Source organism: Chinchilla lanigera, unplaced genomic scaffold (assembly GCF_000276665.1).
Source record: "Chinchilla lanigera isolate Chin_1 unplaced genomic scaffold, ChiLan1.0 scaffold00045, whole genome shotgun sequence".
NCBI lineage: Eukaryota > Metazoa > Chordata > Mammalia > Rodentia > Chinchillidae > Chinchilla > Chinchilla lanigera.
The window spans coordinates 10,784,682-10,793,967 of record NW_004955446.1 but is presented as its reverse complement, the minus strand read 5'-3'; the positions used below and the strand labels follow the sequence as shown (position 1 = coordinate 10,793,967).

Genomic DNA, 9,286 nt, shown 5'->3' with positions numbered 1-9,286 from the left:
AAAAACCTGTACAGGTAGAGAGCAAGTCTCCTGTCAGGTCTGCAGCAGACACAAAGGAGTGAAGTTCAGTCTAAGTGCCCCTCTTGCCCAGGCAACACACAGTGCTTGTGGTAGTGCATTAAAACATTCATCACTGAGCTTTTTTTTTTTTTTGCCTTTTTTGCTCTTTATTTGCATAAAATGTCATAACCATGACTCTAAAGAAAGTTAGCGATAGTAGCAGTAAAGCGAAGAGGAAACTGAAAACCACAACAGAGTTAAAGAAGAAACTCATTGAGAAATCCCCCAGGCCTCATGCTGTCATAGGTGGGGCTTTTCAGAGGTGGCTTCATCTAGAGTGTGGGATACTAAATTAGTGTACTGATTGGTTTGGCCTAGTTCTGGGGGTGGATAATGTGAGGGCGTATGCTGGCTATAAGTGCTGCCTGCCCTAAACCTGTGTAGCCTGGAAAGAAATATAAAGGACAGAAAGCGGGCTGCTGTCATCACTTGCTACTTCCCTGCGTTGCTGCCTGCTGCCTGCCGTGCATGGTTTCTCCTATGCGATGCCCCTCTGCCTGTTGCCCTGCCTTGGAGCCAGCCAACTAAGGACCGAAACCTCTACATACTGTGAGCTGCAGTAAACCTTTCCTCCTTAACTTGTGGGTGCTGGATATTTTGTCTCAGCAACGAGAAAATGTAACTAAGGGAATAATATGAAAGTATATTTTTAAAATGTTGAAAAAAGACATCTTTGAGAAATGTGTTCAAGTCCTAGAAAAATTAATTTATAAGTAAATTTTTGGGTCTCAGAACCAATTATTTGATTTTCCATTACTTGTTATGGGAAAAATACTCTTAGTTCTAGAACTGCTCAGTGTTTGAAAATGAATTTGGAATTAATTAAGTTTGACAACTGAGGTACTACAGCACTGTATACTGCCTGCTTCGTCCTGTGAGGAAGAACTGCCTGCTTCGTCCTGTGAGGCACTTCGGTTATAAATATAAATAAATAGAAAAAAATGACATTAACTTTAGCATCTAGTTATCAGCTCCAAATTCTTTCTAAACAAATGAATAAATCTCTGAAAAAGAAATACAACAATGAGATGGGAAAGACAAGTAATCCTTTAGAAATTCTACCAGAAAAAAATTAATGAAAAACCAGGATCAATGTCATCTCTACAGCAACACAGTACAGGATAAAAGGAATCAGTTTTTCAGTCCCCAGCTATTTTAACACAATGAATAACTCACCCAAAATAACGCATATTTAATATAAAAGGCTGAAGCAGAAGCCCTAGAGTCTTGGAATGAAGATAAACATCTTCTTGTATTAGGTGCATTGAGCATGATACGCTTTGAGAAAATAATACTTTATGTTTTGACAAGAATTACATCTGAGATGATATCTGAATAATTAATATATTTAGCTCCACTAATATATTTTCCAATAATATAATTTCAAACATGCTATGCTACATACAAAATTTTGAATTATACTCAGCACTTCTCATTGTCACCTTGCATTATGTGTCTCAGTATCTATATAGCCAGCTGTGGTGATTTGTAAGCAAAATCAAACGTAACAGAGTTAAAGAAAACCTATATGGAGGGCTATAATGTGTTCTTTGATTGGAAGATTCAGTGTTAAAAGGATGTAAATGCTTCCCCAAGCGGTTTATAAACACAATATATTCTCAATCAAAGTTTCGAAAGGAATTCTGTGACTTGAGAAGGTAATGCTTAAATGTACACAAAAATGCAAGAATATTCAAAAACAAAGAATAGGTGAGAGGACTTGTTCTGATATCGAGAATTAGTATGGTAATTAAGACAGCATACTAACAGTATAAGAATAGACAGTATGGGGGCTGGGGATTTAGCTCAGTGGCACAGCGCCTGCCTGGCAAGAGTGAGGTCTTGAGTTCGATTCCCGGTACCAGAAAATAAAAAAAATTAAAAAAAAAAAAAGAATAGACAGTATGGGGTTGGGTTTGTGGCTCAGTGGTAGAGCTCTTGCCAAGCATGCACGAGGCCCTGGGTTCAATCTCCAGCACCACACATACATAAAAGAAAGAATAGACAATAGTGAACTGCATGCAGTGGCACACACCTGTAATCCCAGCACTCTAGGAGGCTGAGGCAGGAGAAACTCAAATTAGAAGTCAGGGTGGGGAATTTAGTGATTTAGTGAGAACTTCTCTCAAAATAAAAAGAAATTAAAAGGGCTGGTACATGGTTCAGCATGAAGGCCCTGGGTTCAATCCCCAGTACTGGAAAAAAGAAGTTATGAAGATGATAGTCTTTTTAATGTTGAATATCTTTACAGGAGAAAAACAAAACTTGACTCCCACCTCACACAGTTTATCCATTTGCACAAAATTTACTTTCAGATAGGTTTTAATTCTAAGTATAAAAAACAAAAGTAGATTATATTTCTAACTTGGGATAAGGGTAAATTCCTTAAACAAAACATTCAGAAGTACTACTCATCCAGGCATGGTGGCACATGCCTGTAATTGTAGTATTTAGGAGGCTGAGGTGGAGGATCTCCATGATTTGGAAAGGAAAAGATTGATACATTGTAGTAAATTTTTGTTTATCAAAAGGTAATATTAAGAGATGAAAATATGGCTACTGGGTGAGAGAAGCTATTGCTACACTTGCCATGGAGAAAGGTATTATATCTGGGTTATGTTTAAAAAAAAAAAAAAACCTCCAAAAATTTTAAAGATTTTTTTTAAAGAACAATTTTAGGTTCACAAAAAATTGATAGGAAGATCCACAGACTTTTTCACCCCCTCCCACTCCATCATGCAGTCTTCCCTCATTATCAATGTTCTCCAGCAGAGCGGTGCATTGTTAGAACTGATGAACCTATACTTACACATTGTTGTTATCAACCAGGATCCACAGTTCGCACTAAGGTTCACTCTTGGTGTTTTACATTTTATGGGTTTGAGCAGGTAGATAATAATCATGAATCCATCACCACAGTATCATACAGAATATTCTCACTGCCCTAAAAAATCAACTGTGCTCCATCGATTTGTCCCTGCACCCACCCCTAACCTCTGGAAATCATGGCTCTTTTTTTATCATCTTCTTTGTTTTTCCCTTTTCTGAATTTTATATAGTCGGAAACTATATGCAGTTTTTTCAGGCTGGCTTCTTTCACTTAGTAACAAGCGTTTAAGTTTCCTCCATTTCTTTTAATGGTTCAATAGTTTGTTTCTTTTAGCACTGAATTATATTCCATTGTCTGAATTACCACAGTTTATCCATTTACCTAAAGAAGGATATCTTGGTTGCTACCAAGTTTGGGCAATTTTTATTTTTTAATTTTATTGATTTTTATTTGATTGATTTATTTGTTGTTGTTTTTTGACACAGGGTCTTGCTATGTATTTCAGCCTTGAACTATGTAGGCTGCCCTTGAACCCATTATCCATCAAGGCTGGCTTATGGTGATCCTTCTGCCTCAGCCTCCTGAGGGCTGGGCTTAAAGGTATGTACTACCACATCTGGTTTTTGGCAATTTTTAATGAAACCACTATAAACATCTGTGCTCGGGTTTCTGCACTGACATAGCTCTCAATTCCTTTGCCTACATACCAACAGGTATATGTGCTGATGAGAGTATGCTTAGTTTTGTAAGAAATCATCAAGCTATCTTCTGAAGTGGCTGTGCCATTTTTGAATTTCATTGATCTCTGCTCTAATTCTTAATGTTTCTTTTTTGCTGTTTACTTTGGACTTGATTTGCTCTTTTTCTGTGTGCCCAAGATGAAAATTTAGGTTATTGATTTTAGCTTTTTTTTCTAATATATGCATACAATGTTATAAAATTTCCTATAAGCATCACCTTTGCTGTGTCTCAAAAATTTGATAAGTTTTGTTTTCATTTTTATTCAGTTAGAAATACTTTTAAATTTCTCTTGAGATTTCCTTCTTTTCTTTCTTTTTTTTTTATTTTTTTATTTTTTACTTTTTCTAGTACTGGGGAATCAAACTCAGGACCTCACACTTGCCAGGCAGGTGCTGCTCTACTGAGCTATATCCCCAACCTGAGATTTCTTTTTTGACCATGTGTGACTTAGAAGTATCTTGCTTAATCTCTACAGATTTGGAAGTTTTTCAAGTTTTCTTTCTGTTACTGATTTCTAGTTAAATTTCATTGTGATTTAAGAGCAGATGCTAGTAGATGTGTCTGATGATGCAGAATGTAATGTTTGTCTTGGTGAATGTTCTATGTAAGCTTGACAAAAATGTGTATTATATTTTTGTTGGCTAAAGTAGTCTACAGAAGTCAATTAAATGCAGGTGACTGAATGCTCAGTCCAGTTGGCTGAGTTCAACCCCACCCTTACTGATTATTTGCCGACTGTGTCAATTAATTAGAAAAGTACTGAAGTCTCTAACTATAACATGGATTCATCTATTTCTCCTTGTAGTTCTACTAGTTTTGATGCATTTTGATGCTCCATTGTTATGCAAGTATAGAATAAAATTATTATATTTTAAACAGAAGGAAAGAATAGGAAGAACTATTACAACTTCTTGGAGAGTTGACCCTTTAACCTTAAGTAATGCACTACTTCATTCCTAATAACTCTCCTTGTCTGAAACGAATGCTGTCTCTCCTGTTTTCTTTTGATTGTTACCATAATATATCTTTCTCCAGTCATTTATTGAGGACCAAAGAGTAAGGAGCCCACTTATTGCTGTGTTAAGACCAGGTGTTCTGGTTAGATCTAAAAAATGACTTTGTCTCAAAATTAGAAAATAAAAATGACTGGGTAGAGAGTTGCCTACTATGTGTGAAACCCTGTGTTAATATCCCCAGTAGCACCAAAAAATGAAAACAAAAATAGAAATGATGATAAAATACATTTTCAGACAAACAAGAACTAATTCATCCCCAGAAGGTGTATACTAAAGTTGTAACGGAGACTTGCAAACACAAAGAAATAAAATGAGAAGTATAAATCTGTGCATAAGTTTAATTGAACACTGAGTTAATAAAGGATCTTGTGGATTTTAACATATATAAACTGAAAATACGTAATCCCATAAACGGTACATAAGTCAGTGGAAGTACAAGCACTGTAGAGCCCCTGCACGGTCTGGGAAGAGGCTAAAGGTACACACTAAGTCCAGGATGCATATTATACATTCTAGGAAAGGAGTTTATAAGCTATAGCCAATATCCCAAATTTACTGGGTAGCTCTTTTCTGTTTGTTTATTTGTTCTGATATAGCCTCAAGCTGAGAATGTTATCCACATTTTTAAGGAGCTCGAATGGGGGTGTATAAATAAATGCACACATTTTCAACAAAAAAATAAAAATAAAAATGTCCCCCAAAATGTTCATATGTTCAAAGGTGAGGCTATAGAAGGTGACTGAATTACAGGGTGCTATACTCGGCGGAATGTGCTGGTAGGAGGTGGGGTCTGCTCAGAAGAGGCAGCCACTGAGGGTGTGACCCGCTAAGTGCATCTCCCTCCCTGGCTCCTCCCATGACTCTCTGCTTTCTAGTTGCCAGGATGGGAGCAGCTGCCTCTGTGCCAGCGCCCTCCACCTGCCATTTCTGCATTTCAGTCTGCCAACCACGGACTAAAACTTTTAAAACCTTAATCTAAAGTAGACCTCACTTCCTTAAGTTATGAGTATTTCCCTTCTCTCACGTGGAAGGCTGGAGTTGGCTGGTCAGTAAGGTTTTGAAAATAACTGCATTCAGGTAGGTTCTTATTAAGTAGTTTCTCCTAAGGGTAGAAGAAACTTATTAACTAGTTCTTATTAACTAGTTCTCCTTGTTAAGAACAGAGTGCTCTGGTGTATTTCAAAATAGTTCATTTTCCTCTTGAGCTTTGGACATTTCCTAGGCTAGTTGTGACCTTCAGTTATGATATGTCAGCTGGCCTGGATTAATAAATGCCTAGCCCATCAGGGAAGCACACTTCCAGGTGTGGCTATGGGTGTTTCCAGAGATGACTGACACGTGCCAGCAAAATGGCTTTGGGGGATCTGCCCTGATTTCAGGTGCTACCATCAAATCGTGTTGGGCCAGATGGAATGAAAGGGGAGGAAAGAGGAAGGCTGTTTTTTTGGAACCTCCTACTCTGCTTGAGCAGCTGCATTTTTCGTTGCTGTCACCTTTGGACATCACACTCTAGTTTATTCAGCCTTCCAATGGGCACTCATAGCAGTAACTCCACAGGGAATTTACAAGCCTTCAGGCTCAGGCAGGAGCTGTATCCTGGATCCCTCTTGTTCTGCAGCTTCCTGCTTCTTGGGTTGAGCTGCTACTGATCCTCCAGCTCTCTGCAATAAAGAAAGTCATTTTGGATTCTCCCACCTCTGATCCTAGGCGTACTTAAATAAATTCTCTCACATAATTACATATATATATATAATTTCTGCTCCCCTGGAAAACCCTAACCAATATGTTAGTTCATTTTGATTGTCAACTGGATTAGGAGACTCCTAAAGGGATTGGCCTGTGAGGGCACGACACTCATCAGTAGACTAACCCAGTGATGAATCTGTAGCTGAACGGACTTTGAAGAGGCGAGATATAGAAGGAGATGGGTTGTGGGGCTGTGACCTTGGAGACTGTATCTGGTCCCTGATCTCTTCTTCTCAGGCACTGTCCAACCCTGCTTCCCAGCTATAACAGATTGAGTAGCTTTCCTTTATCATGATGTTCTTCTCTGATCTTTCTCTTTCAGAGCCACTTGATCATGGACTGAAGCCTCTGAAACTGTGAACCAACATGAATCTCTCCTCCTTTAAGCTGTATATGTTGGGTATTTTGTCGCAGCACAATCCGAAAGTTGATTAATATACTTACTATGAGAACTTGGGTGAGATTCTCTAGGTAAAATTCACAAAAGTTGGTGTGGGTGGAGAGAATGTTAAACTTTCAGACTTGTCTGTCCTGGACCTCCAGCAATTTATCAACTTCAATTCAGGTTTTCCTACCTGGGCACTAGCACCTGGCATTGGCTTCTCCTCCTGAGTCTTTACCTAAGTAAACCATGACTCCCTCATTAGCCTGTCTACCTCTTCAGTCTTTGAATCAGCAGTTTGCTCTGAGTCCTTACCCCTCTTATGGATCCAAAAGTTCTTGACTTTTCAGTCTATTTTTTTTGCTTGTGGCAGCTTACAAACTCCTTATGTATGAATCTGGATATTGCAAGTCCTCAAATATTTAAGGAAAAAGATGTCTTGATGAAAAACTGGGCAGGAGACTTAAGGAGTCCCTTCACTCACAAAAAAGAAAACCCTGCTTAAACTCATTCATAGCAAGAGAAATCCAAATTAATGCCTTACATTTAAATATAGCTGAAATTAAAATAGTACTGTGTTAATGAGGCAGTAGAACAAAGGAAACTTATTCTCTGCTGGTGGGAGTATAAACTGTTACAAATTTGGAAACTATTTGGTAGTTTCCCTATTAAATCTAGACATGCCTATCCCATGACCCAGAAATTCCACTCCTAGTTATATAACAATAGAAACTGGCAACTAGACATGTACGAGAATATGCACAGTATATATTAATAATATCCCAAAACTGGGAATAACAGAATGTTAGTGGAATGTATAAGTAAATTATAGCACACACACAGAGTAGAATTATATTAAAATGGAAAAAGCTCCATGACACGTGGATGAATCTTACCAACATAATGATAAACAAGAGAAGCCAGACGCTGACTATCTAATGCATGATTCCATTTATATAAAGTTTAAATAAATATATCTAAATCATTGTATTAAAAATCAAGTAGTTACATTTGGTGATAAGGGAGGGAATAGTGATTGGGAGAGGGTGTGGAAGGAGATTCTGGGTGTTAGAGAGTTGTTGGAGTTATCTACTAGAGTTTTTACATGACTAACATAAAAATTTTTCATGTGACTGACTGGCATGCTGGTTGAGTTCTAAAAACAAACAATTCAGGAGAACCCAGCAGATCGCCTCAGGTCTAACCTCAGAAATCACATACTGTTACTCAATCACCCACAGTCAAGAGGAAGAGTCATAGGTATCACCTGTGCATGGGAGAAATGTCAAAGGCACAATGTAAAAGCATGTAGGATGGGAGATATTGTTGTGGACATCTTTGAAAATACAATTAACTGTAGCTGCCCACTGAGATACTCCAAGGACTTGAGCATACACAGTTGGTTAGCCTGGGGAAGAAGGAGGAATATAAAATTGTCCTCTCAGGTCCTCCTATCTCCTGTATCTGATAAGTAGGTTTCTATCTTGAAGGTTGTACTCTTGATGGTAAACGAAGGTGGTAGTTTGAGCCCAGACTCGTGCTGGATAATCCCAGCAAGGCTGCAGTAGGATTAGGGTAGGATGCTGGTTTTGGGACTTACAAATCCACAGAAATTCAGGTTGAACCTAGCCTCTTGTTGTGGGGATGGGGCCTGAGTTGTTTAGCTTATAATACTCTGGGTGTTTCTTGCTGACCTAATCATAGCTCCTGACCATGGACATCTCTGGTAGTTGTCCCTCAACCAGCCACTGTGGGAGTCTAACATTGCTAGGTCTGAGAAGAAGCCAACACATGGCTGCTCTGCGGCCTGGGTTCCATGGGCCCCTCCCTACCATGGCATCCAACCAGGCACTCTCTCCAGGGAATACAGCAGGTGCTTGGACTGGGGTCACTCACCAGTTACTGCAGTGCATAGCATCCACTGCTTTATTCCACAGATGCATTTCTCCAGGAAGGCTCCTGGAGTCTGCTTTCACTGTGTATCTGTAGATTTGATCTTCCTTTCTCTTACCACAAGCCAGGAGTTGGGAAGAAAGTGCAGACTGCCCCTCCTTTTTCTGCATTGTGCTCTGTCTCTTCAATTTCTCTGTAGGGTCCAATTCTCTCTTCAGTTCTTTCCTGGGTTTCAGGAATCCAACTCCCTCTTTCTTTTCTTCCACAAGATATTATTTTCCATTATGTGGATTTCAAATTTTAGAGTCACTGATTTATTGTTGCTTACTGCTCTGCCATTTTCCCAGAAATCTGAATGCCCTAATTATTAAAATATATATGCTATGGGGGTGATGGGCCATGATGTTAAAAGTTACTCTTGTATTTTCAACAAAAAAAAGTAATGAAAAATAAGAACAAGAAAAGGACGAAATAACTGAGGCTGCAGCTCAGTGGTAGAGCACTTGGCTAGCCTGCTCAAGGCCCTGGGTTTAATCCCCAGAACTGCAAAAAGTCAGAAAAGGAACAAAATAAAAAACAGACATGTGGGGGGCTGGGGATTTAGCTCAGCGGCAAAAG

General features: G+C 38.8%; 1 long non-coding RNA gene across 2 annotated transcripts in view; it reads left to right on the top strand.

The window, feature by feature from the left end:
- The first annotated feature begins 569 nt into the window (after positions 1–569).
- Positions 570–9,286, top strand: part of LOC106149447 — a 17,412-nt gene continuing 8,695 nt past the window's right edge. Inside the window, exons 1-3 of one of the 2 annotated variants that reach the window (XR_001235646.1) lie at positions 570–609; positions 3,396–3,490; positions 6,716–6,845. This is a non-coding gene — a long non-coding RNA (uncharacterized LOC106149447). Of the gene's footprint in view, positions 610–3,375; positions 3,491–6,715; positions 6,851–9,286 lie in introns of those variants that run through there. The other variant, XR_001235645.1, reaches the window with a different exon arrangement.